The 20,369-nt window shown below is 38.4% G+C and overlaps 1 long non-coding RNA gene across 1 annotated transcript; it reads left to right on the top strand.

Moving 5' to 3' along the window:
• Nucleotides 1-12,913: 12,913 nt before the first annotated feature.
• LOC136202143 (uncharacterized) lies at nucleotides 12,914-18,452 on the top strand. The gene is made up of 3 exons (XR_010674323.1): nucleotides 12,914-14,254; nucleotides 14,810-14,993; nucleotides 18,260-18,452. It is a non-coding gene; the product is annotated as an uncharacterized lncRNA (long non-coding RNA).
• The last annotated feature ends 1,917 nt before the right edge of the window (nucleotides 18,453-20,369 follow it).

Below are 20,369 nucleotides of genomic sequence, written 5' to 3'. Positions count from 1 at the left end.
AATACAAAGTAATGCCTATGGTTTATCATATTTGATATCTTAAGTTTGATTAGGGCCTATGGTGGTCCGACCAGGAGGTGGTGGAGGAATTTGAACTAAAGATGTTGGATAGGTAGGATTTACATAATGAAAGAAGAATTTAATTGGATGGGTATTAGGACAAATGAATGTTATTTTTTAGATGGGTTGGTGGGTTAATTTTATGGGTTATTATAACCCAACCCATGTAACTAAAATAATTTTTGTTGTAACCCATCCAACCCATAGAACCCACATATAACCCATCTATACATGTTCTATGGGTTGGATGGGTGGAAAATGGATAGGTTATAATAACCCATCCATATTTGAACACCCCTAGATTGACCCATGAACACCCTAGCTTAAACCAAGATACAATGGGTTGGTGATATAACACCCCAATCAGATGCCTATGTTCATTCGGATCTGCAGTTTTCACCCACTGACAGAAGTGGATAACCGACTTACCATCGAGTAGGTCCCTCCTATCATCTAAAACTCCACAAGTACTAGTTTCTTCTTACCCTTTTTGGTGAAAGGATTGGTGTAAGGTGAGCGAAGAAATTGACTGACTTTGGATTGTCGAGGCACTACACATCGACCTCTATCTATACCCAAATTCTTCTGTCTACCTCCACCTCTTCTAAGATACTGTTTAGCTCTTCTATCAGCCTGTAGTGGTCTGCATCGGTAACGAACCGAAAAAACCGAATACCGAAATGATCAAAATAATTCACCCCGATATCGAACCGAATAATAGGTAAAACCGAATTAAAATCGAACCGAAATATGCGGTTTGGTTCGGTTTAAACCGAGCAAACTGAATTAAGTTAAAAATAGAAAATAACAAATAAAAATCACTATATTTTCTCATTAAATTTACCTCAACAACAATAAAGATTGAAATACTTCCAAAATATATCTATATTAGGTTATTATCTCAACAATAATAATAAAAATTAAACTTGTAAAATCAAATATATGTGTATATATATATAAAAGAATATAAAATATGTGTAATTCGGTACGGTTCGGTTTTTTTACATTTTTTTGTCAAACCGAACCGAACACTGAAATACACTTAAAATTAAAATCGATGCTAAACCGAACCAAATTCAATCAGTTCGGTATCTGGTTTAAACCGAACCGATGCACACCCCTACTATCAAACACAAAAAACATTTAGATAATGGTCCATAATTCTAAATCTTGAGATGCTTAGAATCTCTATCATAGAATGCTAATAATCTTAAATCTAATTGTGAATAATCAAATACTATATGGTTATTAAAATCAATGTGATCAAAATTTGATGGAAATTTGAGAGAATTTTAAGAGAGAAACTAGAAGGGAGTGGCTATGGGTAATAAGCTGTTTGCAATATTAACGCTGTTAGACAAGGTGCCGAACGGCCTCGCCCGGGCGGACCGGGGGGTGGACACCTCATGGCGACGTAAGCGGTGATTGGCGCCGAAAGCAACCAATCATGGAATCAAGCTGCTCGGTAGGACCAGAGCTCGGAGTATGGAAGAGTCGCCACCCACGAATGGGAAAATGAACACCGATCCCTTGCGGGAGACCGGTGAGGGTTCGGGAAACTTAGGTACGAGCCGAGAAGGCTAGCTCCTTTCCGGAGAAAGGCTACTAGACACCCCGACATCGCCCGGTTATGAACCACCGGCCTCCTACTCAGCGTGTTAGGCGATAACGGACTAATCGCATATTTCTTTAAGTTTGAAATTCATTTAAAACCTTTTCTTTCTCGTTTTGAAAACCGTTTTGAGCATATATTATTGAAAGCCATTTTAGTAAAGAATCACCCATTTACACAAATTCAAAATACATAGGAGAGAGAGGGGGAGAAGAGAGGATTGGTTTATTCACAGTGTGATTTTATGCTTTAGACTATACACTAACTCTAAGCTAATCTCACTCCCCGAAAACGAGTTTATTTACACGGTTCGTACCTTAATCGCCGTTGGAACGATTTAGGTACGTTTCAAAACCCCGTTAATTTACATGACATCGACTCGAATCGCCGTTGGAACGACTCGAGCGTTTGAAAACGTTTGAACAAGAAGTCTTAACCGAAAACGTGATTAAGCATACAAGTTCATTTATTTTTGTACAAATCCATTTGAATAAGAAAACGATTCAAAACTCTATTATTTACAACAACACGATTTTAATTACAAGGTTCGCTTAATCCGTCGTTGGAACGAATTAAGGTTTCAACACGTGATATTTTGGAAATGGTTTAAAAATGACAAGAAAACGTTATTTACACTTTAGGAATATCTAGAAAAGCTTTAATTTAAACAAACAAATTAAACTCTCTTTTTGTGGTTTATTTTCCCCTTTTTCACTCAATTATCCTTTATGTAAATAAAATGACAACAAGTAATGAATTAAATCTCAAATTCACCCACATCAAATACATTTGAAAGAGTATATATATAAGTAGGAAAATAGAATACATATATACATAGATATACATATGTATAAAAAGTGAGTAATAATACCCACTAAAATAAAATAGGGAAATGAATATGTAAAGGAAATGAATAAGGTTCATAAACATGTAAAGGAAATGAATAAGGTTCATAAACAAGAAAATAGAATTTAACCCTCAAAATGGTTTATGATGAATATGTGTAGAAAATAACCCCTAATAACCCCAAAATAACAAATATGTATGGTTTAAATGAATTAAATGGCAAAATCTATATATATATATATATATATATATATATATATAACTTTATTAAACCAAATTAAATGAAAACAATATACAAACACATTGAGTAATATTTATACAAAATATTTAAAAATAGCTTGAAAGTAAATATTACATAACTATACCTATATATATAAAGGACCTAATGTCTAAAAGTTGAGAAAGGAGGACCAAAACAGCATTTTTTACATTCCAGCAGCTTTACCGACGGAAAATCCGTCGGTAAACAGCCTTTAGTGACAGAAAACGGGAAATTACAGACTTAGTCCAACAGTTTCCAGATTTATTCCAAAGCTTTAGATTAGATCTATTCTATCGTTTTGGGTCCCCGAACTACCAAAATTGGATCATAGTCTATAACGGAGATCCCTAAAACGACGTTTTATTTTTAAAACATTATTTAGAAATATTTTCAAAAACTTATAATTACAACGTTTTTTAATTCCCGAACTACCTTTGAATCGGATCACGGTTCGTATTGGGATATTAAAACGAGGTTTTTATTTCAAAACAAAACCGTACGTTTATTTAACACGTGACGAAAATTAAATAAATACGGAATAATAAATAAAACATGATAAATAAAAGACTAAATAAATAAAAAACTATAACATAAAAAATAAATAAAGAAAAATAAATAAAATAAAACGAGTCTAGTCCTCGGATAATACCTTAAGATCGGTATCTGACAGTCGAAGTCGTTTGATTCCACGAGTTATGATTTTTCGGCGTTTTTTGTGTTTTCGATAAAATATTCAACTTTCGAAAATTTGGATTTTTTGGGAAAAAAAATATTTTCTCCAAAAAATTAACTTTCTCTCCCTAAAAATGTCTAGAGTGAGAAAGCTCCAAAAATTTCCTCTCCTTAAATGCATGGGGATCCGTGCCTTATATAGGCACGGATCCCGGGGACTTTGGGCGACGCCCGATTAAGATAGGGTGTCGCCCAAAGCAGGTTGGGCGGACGCCCAACTTATGTTGGGCGAACGCCCAACTTGAGTTGGGCGAACGCCCAACATTAGTTGGGAGAACGCCCAACCTGGTTGGGCGAACGCCCAACTCTCGTTGGGCGCGCGCCCAACAGGCGTTGGGCGTTCGCCCAACGGACGTTGGGCGTCCGCCCAACGGCCGTCGGGCGCTCGCCCCACCTACGCTGGGCATTTGCCCCACGTCGTTGGGCGCTCACCCAACGGCCGTCAGGCACGGGCGCCCAGCGGACGTCAAGCGTGCACCCCGCGCCGCCGGGTGCGCGTCCAACTGTCGTCGGACGCGCGTCGACTGCCGCTAGGCGTTCGCACCACGTCGCTGAGCACTCGCGAGCCGTCCACTCGGCGACCGCGACTCCCACTAACTTCTTCCCTTTTTATTATATATTTTTGTTTTAAAACTTCCGGAACCAACCGCTTTGACCGTCTTGTTACATGTTTTTGTCACAGGTCCTCCGACTCGGTGTCTATAGTTGCCCCTACTTTCCTATTTTGACAGTGATGTGTGTGTTTTGATAACGTTTTTTGCTAACGCAACACATGCAATGTAAATATATTAAAGTAAAAGACACGTAAAGAGTAGGAGGAAGAATACCTGATCTCTGCGCTGCGCGCTCCAGCATCGTCTTCGATCCTCTCCGTCCTTGCCTTTGAATCGGCTGCTGGTGGATGTTCTTCTTAAGGACCCTAGCCTAAATTGACTGCGGGTAAAAAGCTCTTTCTAGCGACCCTAGTCTCTAAATCGATCACGGGTAAAAATGGCTCAAAAGCAACCCTGGTCCACGACCGCAGGTAAAATGGCTCAAAAGCGACCCTGGTTTACGACCGTGGGTAAAATGGCTCAACAGCAACCCTGGTCCACGACCGGGGGTAAAAGGGCTCAAAAGCAACCCTGATCCACGACCGCGGGTAAGATGGCTCAAAAGCAACCCTGGTCCACGACCGCGGGTAAAATGGCTCAACAGCAACCCTGGTCTACGACCGCGGGTAAAATGGCTCAACAGCAACCCTGGTCCACGACCGTGGGTAAAAGGGCTCAAAAGCAACCCTGGTCCACGACCGTGGGTAAGATGGCTCAAAAGCAACCCTGGTCCACGACCGCGGGTAAAATGGCTCAAAAGCAACCCTGGTCCACGACCGCGGGTAAAATGGCTCAAAAGCAACCCTGGTCCACGACCGCGGGTAAAATGGCTCAAAAGCAACCCTGGTCCACGACCGCGGATAAAATGGCTCAAAAGCAACCCCGGTCCACGACCGCGGGTAAAATGGCTCAAAAGCAACCCTGGTCCACGACCGCGGGTAAGATGGCTCAATAGCAAAAGGTTCTTTCTAACAATTCTGAATTCTAAAGCGATGTCGTCTGTATCTTTACTGGAGCTATCGTCTCGGGTATTTGAGTTGCTTGATAAGAGCGTCCTTATCTGGAACGATTTAGACTAACAATTATTTTTCTGTTGACTGTTGTCTGTATTTTGACTGGCACCATTGTTCTGTAAAATTTGGCTATCGTCTGGAGTCATATCTTGATGTTATCGGTCACCGCCTGGCAGAAACGCAGGCTGAAACGGACTGCAGATCGGAGGTTTGTGCACCTGGTAATTAATTATTTACTTTTTACCTTTATGTCACATCGTACCTTTTTCGCTATTTACGGGAATGCCATTCCCTTTTCTTATATAAGGTGGTGGGGTTTCATTCCAACCCCACACCTTCTCTCTCTTCTCTCTCTCTCTAACTTCTAATTTGGAGCATTCCCGTGATGGATTTGGATAAATACGATGGCACGAAAGGCATGGATGCGGGTTTTGAGAACCTGACTACAGTGGCCCCTTTTCAGGATCCTGCTTCACATCTGAGCCGGACCCACTCTAACCAGGTAAGTACTCTCCTATTCTCTCGTCCTTTGGCTAGACTTCTAGGCTTTAGTAGCCCTACTTTGAACATGATTTGCATGCCAACCTCTAAGTCATTTAGAAGACTTTTAGCTAGAAAACACTAATTTCTACGCCCATAAGCAACGTTTTATTTATCTTTTGAAAGAATGTGAATTATATGCATGTGAATAGTAAAAACACGAACAATGCATGTCAACAGTAGAAACGTGAATAGCACATGAATAGTGAAAACGTGAATAGCGCACGTGAATAGTAAAAACATGAATAGTACACGTGAATAGTAAAAACGTGAATAGTAAAAACGTGAATAGTAAACATGAATAGTGCACGTGAATAGTAGAAAAGCCTAAATGACCAAATTAAATGTTAAAATTGGATCAATCTCTTTGCCAACACGCGGGAGAGTGGAACACCAAATAATGAAATAGTCAAATCTTATACCAACGACCCTAAGAACAAAATTTCACCAAATGACGGTCCTAATTGAGAAAGAGTCTCTAGGTTAGACTTAAGCATGACCGAAAGAACAACTAGGTTAACAAACCTTTATTAGACACAAGCCTAGGAGCGAGATTTAAACTTACCCGTTCTGTTCCTTCCAGGTCATTGGTATTTCCGGGACCACTGAGGAAATTCATGTCTGGTATGCCATGCTGAGCCCGGCGGCTAAAGCCCGGGTTCGAGAGTTGGGCTTTGAGCCTTTTATCCTGGCGTTGCCTCACGCCAACAGAGTGTGTGATCGATTCGGCCTTCGTGCCTTATGTGAGAGATGGGTAGACTTGACCCACACCTTCCACCTTTCGTTTGGGGAGATGACGATCTCGCCCCGTGACTTCTCCCTACTGACCGGGTTGCGGGGGAGCGGTATCCCGGTTCCCCTCTTCTTCGACATGGTGCGTCCCCGGGTCGACCGCGACGAGTTAGCTGCTCTGATTGGACCAGGAGTCTATACGGGGGTCAAGTCCACCCCGGTGAAGTTTATTACCACATCCGGACTATTGAGTCGCAGGGACTCCTGTGGGCTAGACGACACGGATCGGGCCGTCCGCAGCTTTCTTCTATATGCCTTGGGCGAGACGATCTTCCGCACCAAGAGTGGGACGATACACGCGGGTCTTATCCAGGCCTTCCGTGATTTGGACGCGGTGTCGTCTTATGATTGGGCAGGAGCCGACTTGGCTTTTCTATACAAGTTTTTGGATCTGACTTGCCGGAAGCGCAAGGACTTCGGTGGTTACACCTTTGCTCTCTTGGTACGTCTTTCATCCTTAACTTGTTTCTTTATTCTTTTCGCGATTTCTGTTAGTAACCTTCGTTCCTGCGAGCAGGTTTGGGCCTATGAGAGGCGGATTCTTCTATGCACGCGTCGGCACAGGCCGCAGGTGGTTAGGCCTCCACTTATGGCTCGTTGGAGTGATTTTGATCTGGGCGCCGAGGAGGGGCGGACAGTGGCGCGATTCCTAGCGTGGATCGACTCGCGGACTTTGGGGCAGGTGAACATCTTCTAACTACGCTAGATCTTTGTTTGATCAGACCTGACTTTTCTTTTTTGTTTTCAGATTCGATTCGGATGGGATGACCTCGACTTTGGTCCTGACTACACGTATGTTACCCGCATCCAGGGGCAGCGGTGTGTACTTACAGGCCCCTGCGTGCGGGCATGGTACTTGGACGATCGGGGCATTACCGGGGTTAGCTCCTCGCACTAGACACCTGGCGAGATTCCAGTGTCCATGTTTGCAGTGAGGACCATGCCTCTGTCGGATATTCGTCGCGACCTGACCCGCCAGTTTGCCCCTCGAGACATGTGGGACCACGCAGGGGGTCGTGCTCACTATTTATCGACCTTGTTGACCCCGACGGATGCTCCCGAGATTGCGATGGAGGTGGATCCTAGGACGGACGTGTTTTCAGCCGAGGCCGTTGATGCGCCTCCACCTAAGTTGGGATGAAGACTCACTAAGGGATAAGTGTACCCCGTCGTTATCAAGTAATAAATTTCTGGTTAAGTCCAGGTTATCGTCCACAGGATTTATTTCTGCAAGTATCGAGCTACTTGGTTTCAGGAGTTATCTAGGCTTAGGGGGTTTTGAGTTTGTCTGATTAAGTTAATCTACTCCTAGGTTGAATTATACTAATCCTAACTAAGTTATCTGATTCTAACTAAGTTATTCTATGCCTAATTAAGCTACTCTACCCCTACTTAAGTTAAACTACTCCTAATTGATCTTTCACTAGATGTAATTACCCGAAGGAACATGGTATGAACGATAATAATGAAGATAGATTGTTAGGTCTATTGAGTAAAAACCTGAGTCACTTGTATTCAAGGCGATTAACCCTACTTACCCTCCTGAGGTTCCTAGCGCGTGATTCCCTAAGGCCGAAACTAGGTCTAAGGCTCAGTAAATTGGCGCTTAATCAACTAAGGGGTTGTCAATCTCCTAGGCTCTGACTAGGTCAGATTCAGCTCGCAATATGTGCCTACTAGATTTTGGGGCTTTTGAATGAGTTAAACCAATTGAATAAAGCGTAAGACAGAGATTAAACAAATAATCATAGAACAAAATAAGAGCTAAATTATTATTAAAGGCGAAGAACAATGTCACAAGATACAATAAGCTAGGTTCGGCAACTGTATCAAAGAGTACAAACAAGGAAAGATAAAAGGAGATACAAAAATCCCTTTCAGGGAACCTGTTTACTCTGCAGCCGGCGACCTAATCTTAAGGACGAACCTTGATAATTCCTCGAGAAAAGCTTTGAAGGAGCTTCAATGGAGGTTTGAAGGATATGGAGGAGATGGAGAGGAATTACAAGGGGAAAGCTAAAGTAATTTACAAATAAATGAAAGATACTAATTTACATTGGAAAAACTCTATTTATAGGCGTGGCTCAGCCCTCTTTTTGACCTATTTTCGTGTCCTTATGCAGGTAGGAAGTCGTGGGGTCCGTCGTGGCATCGTGGGGGCGGAATTGGTCTTTTTGACCAATTCCCGCAAGTCTGCTCGCCGAGCAGGGCGAGCTGCTCGGCGAGCAGGCGCTGCTCGCGGCGAGCAGCAGCCTACTCGGTGAGCAGGCATCCTGCTCGCCCGAGCAGGCCTCTGGTGGCCTGCTCGGCGAGTAGGCCTCCAGGGGCCTGCTCGGTGAGCAGGCATGGCCTACGGAGGCCCGCTCGTCGAGCATTCTTTCCCGGTATGCCCCCGCGTGCTTGCCGACTGCCGTCGATGCCTTTTTCGTCCGAACTTATACCTGCGCATGTACAGAAACTCCAGATAACATTAGTCCAAAGGCTAAATTGACCCGCCAATCGCTTATTTTGAGCAAACGCTTCGTTTGGTGCGACTTTTGACGGACCAATTAGCTTCAAAAGATAACGGAATTATACTATGCATGCTATTTTGGCCGTAATTGCCTAAATTGGTCATAAAACGAGCCTAAACAACGAAAAATTAATAAAACGTTTCCAATTCCTAACTAACTCACACAAAAGCATTTAAATGCGAGAAATGCTCGCTTATTAACTAAATAACGCTAAAAACCGTCCTAAAACCGTACCCAAAGATAGGGGTTTTTGACCCCTATCAAACCTCCTCGCACTTAAAACTTTACTTGTCCCCAAGTAAACTAAAAAAACTAAACCCGCAATCACAAGCAAGCTAGAAAACCTCCCGGTTTGACTAGGTGCTTGACACAATTTCGAGCATCTGTAATTACATGCATTCAGAAATACAAAGTAGAGACACGATATCCAAAAGCCGCATTTCAATTATCATAGGTCATATGTTTTAAGGAAAAGGACACATGTTCAATCAAACGAGCTTAAGGGGATAGCTAAGTAAAACACCTCACCATAGGTAGTTCACACAATTCACACAATTTTGGTGGCTGAAGTGTTTACTCTCGGCTTATGTTCTTGCTTAGGATTACGTTGATTTTGCACGTTGATCCAAGTTCCTCTACTATGCTATATGACTCCGATGATATCAAAAACAGCCTCGAATTGGGGTTGTAATGTGGTTAGAGGGTTAAAGGTACAACAAGGGTTAATAGTTCTAGCGCTAGAAAAACAAAGTTAAAATGGCTTTAGCAAATATGAAGTGACTGAGCTTTTTATTTATTTTTTTTTTCTTGAGACATTCTGATTTTAAGAACTGGGGAATGAAGTTCTCCCCTTTTTGTTCGTCTCTTTTCTTTTTCTATTCATTTTTCCTCTTTTTTTTTAATAGTGATGCTCATTCACCTCTTAGCCTTTTGGCTTGCTACTAGAATGCCATAATCAAAGAAAAAGCGCTAGAAGAAAACAAGGCTCAATATGAGCTTTGCAAAAACTTGGGTTAGGTAACAAACTAAGTGATAGTTTGCAAAAATTGGGTTAGAACGAAAGAAAATATACAAGATACAAAATACAGGCTCAAAGGGGCTTCCTAGAGTAGATGAAAAAGAGAAAATAAGGTAAAGAAAAGGTTAATTCTAATGAGGCTGATTCATCGTTTAACATCTCAAATCATCACATGTAGGTTCAACTCAGTATTAGGTGCAAAATCTGTAATCTTTCCACAAGTCAAAGCATTCACACAAAAATGTCAAGAAAAAGAGCTTTTTGATGTTCGCTCTTGGGCTCAAATTCAACTCACAGTTCTTGGGTTTCAAATTTGTGCTTACTAGTTCTCCCCAAACTCGAGTTTAATATCACATGCATTCAATTCTTAAGTTATCTACCTAAGTAATGATTGTAGCATTTCTTCAAAAGTAGGGTCTAAATGCAAACTTTAGCTCATGCTTTTACAGATACAAGGATTGTGTCCTACACCTAAACTAGTTGTCATGCAATCTTAGATTCGGTTCTCAGCCCTCAAGGACAAATAACGAAGTTTAGATTCGAAGGAGGTTCACGGTTTTAGGTCCTAAACATGCAAAAACATAAATAAAACCCGAAAACATTTAAACTAAACTAGACACGACGCAACAAAAATTTAAAAATTATACAAATTTTTGTAAGTTTGTCTACCCCTCCTCCTCGCACTTAAATCATGCAATAAGTTCCAACATTGCATATAAAACAATAAAACACATGTGAAAGAAGTTAGGGTGGAGAAGACAACTTACTAACCAAAGTTAAAATAGAAATCTATAATTGAATTAAAAAGAAAAACAAACCTAGAAAAAGTTTAATCCAAACTTGGGTTGCCTCCCAAGAAGCGCTACTTTATAGTCGGTTAGCTCGACATGGAGTTCCTTCCTAGGTGTAAGCTTCTACTCGCGTTAGGAACTCGAACTCCTTGAGAAATAACCCGTACCTACAAAACGGATTAAGAGCCTCTAATAAGTTTAATGAAAGCAGGAGGTCGAATTTAAACATATTATGAAAAAGTTTGGTTTGCTCCCTTTTGGATTCTCTTGGTAGGTCGAAGAGAATGAAAACTTCTGAGCATGAAGTAAACCTAAACTTTTCTAATTTTTGAGGAAAAGGTAGTTGAGATACACAAGTTTTGATTTGATCTTTTATCTCTATCACATGATTTAGAATTTCAGATTTTGAACCGGGGTTGCTTACCGCTTCCGGTTCCTCACTTACCTCGAGTGATGCATGCGATAGTGGACTTGGTTCTACCTTTTTGTCATTCCTCAAGGAGATGGCTTGAGCTGATTCCTTTTGTGGGATTTCTATGTTTTCCTTTATGCCTGGGAGAGCATCTCGGGATTGCTCTTGCATCTCATGGTTTATTTGAGCCAATTGGTTGCTCAAGTCCTTGCAAACCTCCTCGTTGATTGTAAGTCGGGCTGATATTCCTTTCAAAAGGGACAACACCTCATCTCGTGAGCTAGAGGGTTGTGGAGGAACTTGGCTTGCTTGTTCGTAAGGGAACATTCCCAATTCGTTTTCCCTGTGCTCATTAACAAACCTATTTGGAGGCCTCAACATGTTAGGGTTCCCGTAGGACAAATCTGAGTGTTGAGGTCTCCTCCAATCACTACCATAAAAGCTGTAAGAATTGGGGTTAGAATTATACCTTTGGTGATTACCCACAAAACTTACACTTTCATTAGTGTTGAGGCTCAGTTTCGCCATCAAGATATCCATTTTCTCATTTAAGTCGGGCATGGAGGGATTGGGAGCCTCATTCTCCAGGGCATGAATGTATTGTCTTGATGGGATAGTAAACTTTTGAGCTTGCCACTCGACTTTTTCTTGCCAATTCATTGATCAGAGAATGCTGAGAAAAAGTGAAGTTCTAGCACAAAAGTTGATAAGTAACAGTATACAGATATGAACAAGTATAGAAAAGTATAAAGAAATTATATATCAACAAGTATAGACGATATAAACAAAGATATTCACAAAGGAATGCCTAAACTAACAAATCAACATTTGGTTCGATATTGCAGAAGAAATAAATCCCCGGCAACGGCGCCAAAAACTTGATGCGCCTCCACCTAAGTTGGGATGAAGACTCACTAAGGGATAAGTGTACCCCGTCGTTATCAAGTAATAAATTTCTGGTTAAGTCCAGGTTATCGTCCACAGGATTTATTTCTGCAAGTATCGAGCTACTTGGTTTCAGGAGTTATCTAGGCCTAGGGGGTTTTGAGTTTGTTTGATTAAGTTAATCTACTCCTAGGTTGAATTATACTAATCCTAACTAAGTTATCTGATTCTAACTAAGTTATTCTATGCCTAATTAAGCTACTCTACCCCTAATTAAGTTAACACTATAATAACTCATCACTTGCGCCACGAATTATGCCACATGATTTCAAAATTCGTGGCATATTTTCATTTAGCCACGGGAAAAAGAAATTCCACCACAAACTTTAAATTACTTGATATATTTATACCACTAGTAAATGTTTTTCGTGGCAAAAATACACTTATGCCATGAACTTTGCAACACGGTTTTTTTGGGTGTGGCTAAATCTATTTATACCACATAATTTTTTTTACATGGCATAAAATTAATTATGCCATGAGTAATTTATTTCATGGCCAGAATATATTAATTATTTTCAAATTATTTGCAATCTATTAAGGTTAAGGTAATAAATCATTTAGTACTTATATTTTTAAGTATTACATGAGTGAGTTTCTATATATCTAAAAATAATTATATAATTCCTAAGGTATATTTTTATCAACTATTTAATATATTAGATAAAGCTATGGCTAGTAAATAATTATTTACTCTTAATTTTAATATTATCAATTTCTTATCTTTATTTTCCACTAGTTAATGTGGCGGGGCAGAATAAAATTTCATTTGCGCCAAAATTTCAAAACCCAGCGGCTCCCAATTTTTGTACTATTTTCTTAACCCTCGTTTCTCTCTATACTTGCTATCTCGCAACTTCTTTTGCGCCAAGAGGCTTGTTCACCGTTCGGTCTCGATCGACTCTAAGAGTCAAATATTAAGGTTCTTTCAGATTGATTTTTACTCTTTCACAATTTCTGGGCAACATCTTCACCGTCAACGCCATATACAGTATTGTGTTTCTTTTTTTTCTGTTACTTGTTTTGCCTTTTTTATTACTGGGAAATTTAGAACTAATTCTAATTGGTTGGTCCTTAGACCTTATGAAATTGAAAAGTGAGACATTTAATTGTTCAATTTAAGTTTAAGGGAGAGCTCGATTTTAGTTTCATATTAGTTTGCATCTTAGTTTGTATGGTCTGCATCTTCTTTCCAATTTTTTACATTAGGGATTTGAGTGGATAATGCTTGAATGGAGTTTTAATGCTTCTTTATGGACATAATATATTCAAACTTCAATTGCAATTGGGATTACTTTCATATTTATAAGAGGATTATTTTCAAATGCACATGAATAGGGCTCATAGCCTCGGTTTCACAACATTATCCACCATTTTGTTGCTTTCATATTTAATTTCGTAAAACTTTTCATCTGAAATTATATTTATTATCACTACAAAACCGATGCTCATAACCTTATAGCTTTATGGAATTTGCGGTTTGGAACTCTCAGACAACAATTAATTTCTTTTGTAAGCTTGGAGCATTTTTTGGAATAGGCTCACTAGGGATTAGTCATTGGAAGATAGAGTTTATCTTGAACTGTAGTTTTTGTTTGGGGAAGTGCAACAACCATTTTGGACATGGAGCAGTCGTAGGATAAATTTTGTTTTGACTTTGTTATGGAGTTCTCATAATGGTTTCTGTTTTCTTTTACCTGTAATTTCTGGCTTCATTACAAGCTTGACTTCTGTATCTCAAAGGAGTTCCTTTGAACTGTTAATAACAAATTAATTATATGTGTTATTTTCTCATAGTATTTAGTTTCCAACACTGCCACGCTACTGCCTATTAATCTACTTTAGGTATGTAATTGAATATATTCTGATTCTTTTTCTTGCCACAAATTTTGTTAAGTTTTTTCTTTTCTCTTTGTGTTTTGTACTGTTCTTTTATGAAGGGTTCTTGGTCAAGTTTTTGAATCATATACCCATTTTGACAACAAATTAGCATGTCATTTATCTTGACAAATAGTTGAAGGCTTGGCACACATTCATGGACAGGGAATCATCCATCGGGACTTAACACCGAATAATATCTTTTTTTATGCTCAGAATGATATTAAAATTGGTGATTTTGGTCTTGGTAAGTTCTCGATTTCCTTTATCCAGAATGAAGTGATTTTTCCTTCTTGTGAGAGGAATTTATTCTATCTTCAGTGATGCAAATTTCAAGATGTGTCTTTTTGTTGGCTGATATAATGTATTAAAGAATGGAACTAGATAATAGACCTAACTAGACCTAACAAATTCAATTGTTGATTGAATGCAATCTCAAAGCTTTGGTGCTAAAAATTTGAAGCAAATTTTTTTATAATTTTATTCTGTTTAGATCATTTAGTATATAATTACTGCACTGCACTTGGAATTTCTACATAATGTGTACATTTAGTTGAATTCAAAAATTGGAAAATCCGCAATGTATTTGCAATCAATATCGATCATGTAACTTATGCTAAAAATTTCAGATTTTTTTAATTTTTTACTTAATATCCCTTGTTGCATCTTTTCAGTTGCTCAAATGAGCTATAGATCTTAGGATTCTTAATATCTTTACCCATGCTATTAAACAGTGCTGGTTTGTTCTTATATGACTCTAAAAACATGTGTTGTCTTTGATGCATGGGTGCATTCCTGTCAGAAATTTTACCGATCAAAGGAGAATTTGGGTCTATTTTGCTTCCTTTGTGTCAGCACAGCCAATAGGACTTCACGGTAGAAGCAGTGCATCCAAAACTCTGGTTATTGCTCAAAATCAGTAGCAGTCTAAAGAACTTGCAATCTGGCAACTCTTTCAGTCTTTCTACTGCTACTTCTCTCTTCAGGTAAAAGAGAATGGAGTTATGACTTATTCTTATATCTTTTCCTTATGGTTCTAGCATCCATTTTTTCTTTCTCAAAATGCTTGAATACTTTCATGCTTCACAAGTCGGAAGGAGATTTTTACAGTTTATATATAGTCAGATTAGACCTATACTGCATTTTGGACTATAAAAAGTTGTAATTTCAGATGCAAGTGAAATAGGCTACACATTATTTATCCATTTTGATAATTGGAGCTAAAGGTCTCGTTAGGCAGGCTTGATGTGTTTGATAATAATTGATGGAGGCTGAGTATGACAAATTAAAAAATTAGGAGCTGAATGAATAAAAAATTCCAGAATGTTGATTTAATTGGATTAGAATTGTCACAATTAGTCATAATTACTCATAAATTTCACGGATTATAACAATAAATTGGGTAAACTGTAAACAATTATCTAGCCCATATGGTTATACCTAATAGACCAGTCAATCCTTGTGCTTTTCCAAATAACTATATGGTCCCCCAGTTTTGGTTCTGTTAAGCTATTTAGTCATGGCATTATATTTATTTACGAACAAACTTCTCCACGATTGGGTGGAAAATCTAATTGTAATGACTGCAATGCAGTAGTCTTCCTCTTTTGTTTTTGAATGACTTTGTTGGTTTATATAAGTTCTTGTGCAATGGTTCGTTTTACTTCATAATTTTCTCTTGATAGAGGGAATAACTCTCACATGTGAGGATAGAAGTGATATGTTCCTATTATTTGGTATAAAATAGTGATGTAGCTTTTGAGTTTACATGATATGTTGGAAAGCCAATTGCAATCCTGAGTTCATATAGGTTGTCTTCCATGCTCAACACATCCTCTCATTAAGCTAGCTTATTTTTCTCACTTTTTATTCGTTTGGATGGCCCTAATGAGTTGATAGTTGCTTTGTAATTTGGTCAAAATATGGCATTCTAACTGAATGTGATATAAGCATGTGTGATGAATCATTTGGATATGGAAATTTTAACCAATTTAGCAGTTAGTGTAAGCAAACTTGGAGGAGGGTGATCGAGGGTGATATGAGTTTATTGAGAATTGAGGAAAATATGGTAGTGGATAGGACAGAGTGGAGGGAGCGAATCTGTGTCGCTGACACGACTTGATTTTCACGGTTTTATATGATGGTTCATGTTAGCCGACCCCGAATCATTTCGGGACTAAGGCTTTGTTGTTGTTGTTGTTTTCGCGGAAAAACAGATTTGCCCTTAAATCAAATAAACCCACAAAACTATCCCTGAATTTTCCATAAACCTGCAATTATACCCTAATCTAACAGAGCTGCTAAACGGCGATGACATCAAACCTTCTTGTCAAAAAAAAATTGGATGACGACAATCAAAATTCATTTGGTTTCTTATTGTTTTCTATTACTATTGCTTTTGGATTAATTAGGAGGTTTAGACGCCATTTTATTAGGTTGATTGAGCTTTTATGAAAATGAATTTTGACCAATCTGTTCTTCTAACTTGCTTTTAATCGAAATTGAATGTGCATATTTTTTTCTGTTTGTGATTGGTTGTTCTTTTCTGAAGTTTTTCTGGAGACAAGCAGGTTTGATGTGAACGTCGTTTAACAGCTCTGTTAGATTAGGGTATAATTGTAGGTTTGTGAAAAATTCAGGGATAGTTTTGTGGGTTTATTTGATTTAAGGGCAAATATGTGTATTAACCCATTTTTAAATATTGAGGTTCCAATTTTATATGTTTAAAACATTTAATCATTTAGAAGTTTTAAATGCCTCTTTCATAAATAAGAAAAAGGAAATAAGAAAAACAGAAAAAGCTTGATGCAAAGATTGTGTGATTAGGTTGATTTTGTTATGTACTTTGTGCTTTGTAGAAGGGTTCTATTTTGAGCAGAGAGGGGAGAGGGAGTTCTTCCTGGGAGGGTAGCTTATCCCTGTTCCTTTTATTTCCAAATTCGGATGAATTCAATAACAACTCCTATATTTATATCATCTTGTTTGTTTGCTATTTGGGTTGAAAAGATCACCTTGTTTGTTTGTATTAGAATTCAACCACAATTTCAAAAATTCAATGATTTAATGATTTACTGATTTGAATAATAGTCTTCTTGCGTGCACAAAACTTCACTAAGCAAGGATTCTAACAACAAACTATAAAGAAGTACAAAGTCATGGTCTTAAAAACTGAATACATTTTAGTGATTTAATAATCAAGGCAAGTTGGCATAGGTTGTCATTTACTGCATTTTCTTAATTCACGAAGAACGTAGATATTCACTTCAGCCCCCTGTGCTTGGCTATTGCGTGTTCCTGTAACTCAAAAAAAGTATGCAATTTTTTGTGGATTGAAGTCTACCTCCTGCAAATATTTTACACATATTAGTAGTAAGGATTTAGCTTTACTAGATATTGCATTTTGTGGCCATTTGTTTGAGACCTCTTTCGTTGTTTTCTCTGGGTAAGTATTTTTTGGATTTTTCTTCTATATATTATGTTTCTTTACTTTATAAGGATGTAAATGAGTTTAAAGGTCAGAACTGGTGCATGAAAAAAAGGCTTAATGGTGTTAGAGGTAGGGTATTACAGGGTGTTTAAAGCTTAAGGCTTAAGGTTTCTATTCTCTTTGAGGCCTCCTTAAGGTTTTATTTATCTCTATCCTGATAATAAATGATAAAACAAGTAGTGCTTAAGGTGTAAGGTTTAAGGTGTTTAAGGCTTTATTTTCTAAATTATTTGTAATTGACACATTGTCACTTTATTGGTTATTGGTCATCTGATTTTATATTAATCTATAGGTTTTGTTTATCTTTACTCTGATCATAGAATAAAACAAGCAGTGCTTAAACTTTAAGCTTTAAGGTTTTATTTTCTAAACTATGTCAGCCTACTGTGCATGTGAATATTGCTGTGTCAGCCTATTGGTTAATAGTCATCTGATTTTATTTTCTAAATTATTTGGAATTGGCACTTTATCAATCACATGGTCATAATTGTTTAAGCTATTTAAGGTTTTATTTTCTAAATTCTTTTGTAATTGGCACTTTGTCCATTTATTGATTATTGATCATCTTTTTTATATATATTAGACAGACAGTGCTTTTCTCTTGGCAGAAAAGTGGTATGCAATAGTCCTTTTATTCATTCAGCTTCACAATACATTTGTCAATGAAATCTGAGCTCAATTTTGATATACTAGCATGTAAGTTTAGTCATATCAATAGAAAATGAATTTTTTTTATCTTAATAGATGATTGTTTGGGATTTGCAGAAATCAACATGGAGCTGATTTATCGGGAGTACATTGTAACTTTGAAAAATTCATTATATTCAACTCCACCATTTTTCCACTGTTATTCTAATGTATTATACCATTTGGGAATAAAATCTTTGTGTTGGATACCTTTATTTTAGACTTGGGTTTTCTTAATTTTTTTTTTCTAATTAGGAGATTTTTCTATGTTGCCAGGAGTTCTTTTTGTAGAATGATTGATATTCATTTAATAATTATTTATTTTTCATTAAGTATGATTAAGATTTTTAACTTTGTTTATTTTCTATTGTTTCATTTGATTTTAGTGTAGCTCCCTTCAATCCAAGAGTTAATAATAATAATAACAGATTACCAAAATTTAATCAAGTTTGCCACGATTATGTTCATGGCTAAGTAAGGTTTCTAGCAACGAGTGTTTTATATTTGCCACGGTTATGTTTGTGGCTAAGCAAGGTTTCTAGTAAGATGTGTCCTACTTTTGCCACGGTAATGCTCATGGCTAAGTAGAATTGATTGCCACGGGTTGTTATGTTTTGCCACATGTATTTTACTTTTGCCACGATTTTATTTGTGCAAAATGTATATGATTAGCCACGGATTTTTACGTGGCATAAAAACCAAGTTATGCCACGACCACTATTTTCCCGTGGCAACTACTTAGCCACGTTCACTTGCGCCACATAATTACCTACCTTGAATTTCCATGGCTAAATAGCATAGCCACGGAAATATTAAACTTGGGCCACGATTTTAACTGTGGCGCAAGTGATGATTTGTTGTAGTGTAAACTACTCCTAATTGATCTTTCACTAGATGCAATTACCCGAAGGAACATGGTATGAACGATAATAATGAAGATAGATTGTTAGGTCTATTGAGTAAAAACCTAATCTGAGTCACTTGTATTCAAGGCGATTAACCCTACTTACCCTCCTGAGGTTCCTAGCGCGTGATTCCCTAAGGCCGAAACTAGGTCTAAGGCTCAGTAAATTGGCGCTTAATCAACTAAGAGGTTGTCAATCTCCTAGGCTCTGACTAGGTCAGATTCAGCTCGCAATATGTGCCTACTAGATTTTGGGGCTTTTGAATGAGTTAAACCAATTGAATAAAGCGTAAGACAGAGATTAGACAAATAATCATAGAATAAAATAAGAGCTAAATTATTATTAAAGGCGAAGAACAATGTCACAAGATACAATAAGCTAGGTTCGGCAACTGTATCAAAGAGTACAAACAAGGAAAGATAAAAGGAGATACAAAAATCCCTTTTAGGGAACCTGTTTACTCTGCAGCCGGCGACCTAATCTTAAGGACGAACCTTGATAATTCCTCGAGAAAAGCTTTGAAGGAGCTTCAATGGAGGTTTGAAGGATATGGAGGAGATGGAGAGGAATTACAAGGGGAAAGCTAAAGTAATTTACAAATAAATGAAAGATACTAATTTACATTGGAAAAACTCTATTTATAGGCGTGGCTCGGCCCTCTTTTTGACCTATTTTCGTGTCCTTATGCAGGTAGGAAGTCGTGGGTCCGTCGTGGCATTGTGGGGGCGGAATTGGTCTTTTTGACCAATTCCCGCAAGTCTGCTCGTCGAGCAGGGCGAGCTGCTCGGCGAGCAGGCGCTGCTCGCGGCGAGCAGCACCCTGCTCGGCGAGCAGGCCTCTGGCGGCCTGCTCGGCGAGCAGGCCTCTGGTGGCCTGCTCGGCGAGCAGGCATGGCCTACAGAGGCCCGCTCATCGAGCATTCTTGCCCGGTATGCCCCCGCGTGCTTGCCGACTGCCGTCGATGCCTTTTTCGTCCGAACTTATACCTGCGCATGTACAGAAACTCCAGATAACATTAGTCCAAAGGCTAAATTGACCCGCCAATCGCTTATTTTGAGCAAACGCTTCGTTTGGTGCGACTTTTGACGGACCAATTAGCTTCAAAAGATAACGAAATTATACTATGCATGCTATTTTGGCCGTAATTGCCTAAATTGGTCATAAAACGAGCCTAAACAATGAAAAATTAATAAAACGTTTCCAATTCCTAACTAACTCACACAAAAGCATTTAAATTTCGAGAAATGCTCTCTTATTAACTAAATAACGCTAAAAACCGTCCT

This window comes from Euphorbia lathyris, chromosome 8, assembly GCF_963576675.1.
Source record: "Euphorbia lathyris chromosome 8, ddEupLath1.1, whole genome shotgun sequence".
In the NCBI taxonomy this organism is placed as follows: domain Eukaryota; kingdom Viridiplantae; phylum Streptophyta; class Magnoliopsida; order Malpighiales; family Euphorbiaceae; genus Euphorbia; species Euphorbia lathyris.
Note: the sequence above shows the minus strand (reverse complement) of the source record. Positions and strands in the feature narration are given on the sequence as shown.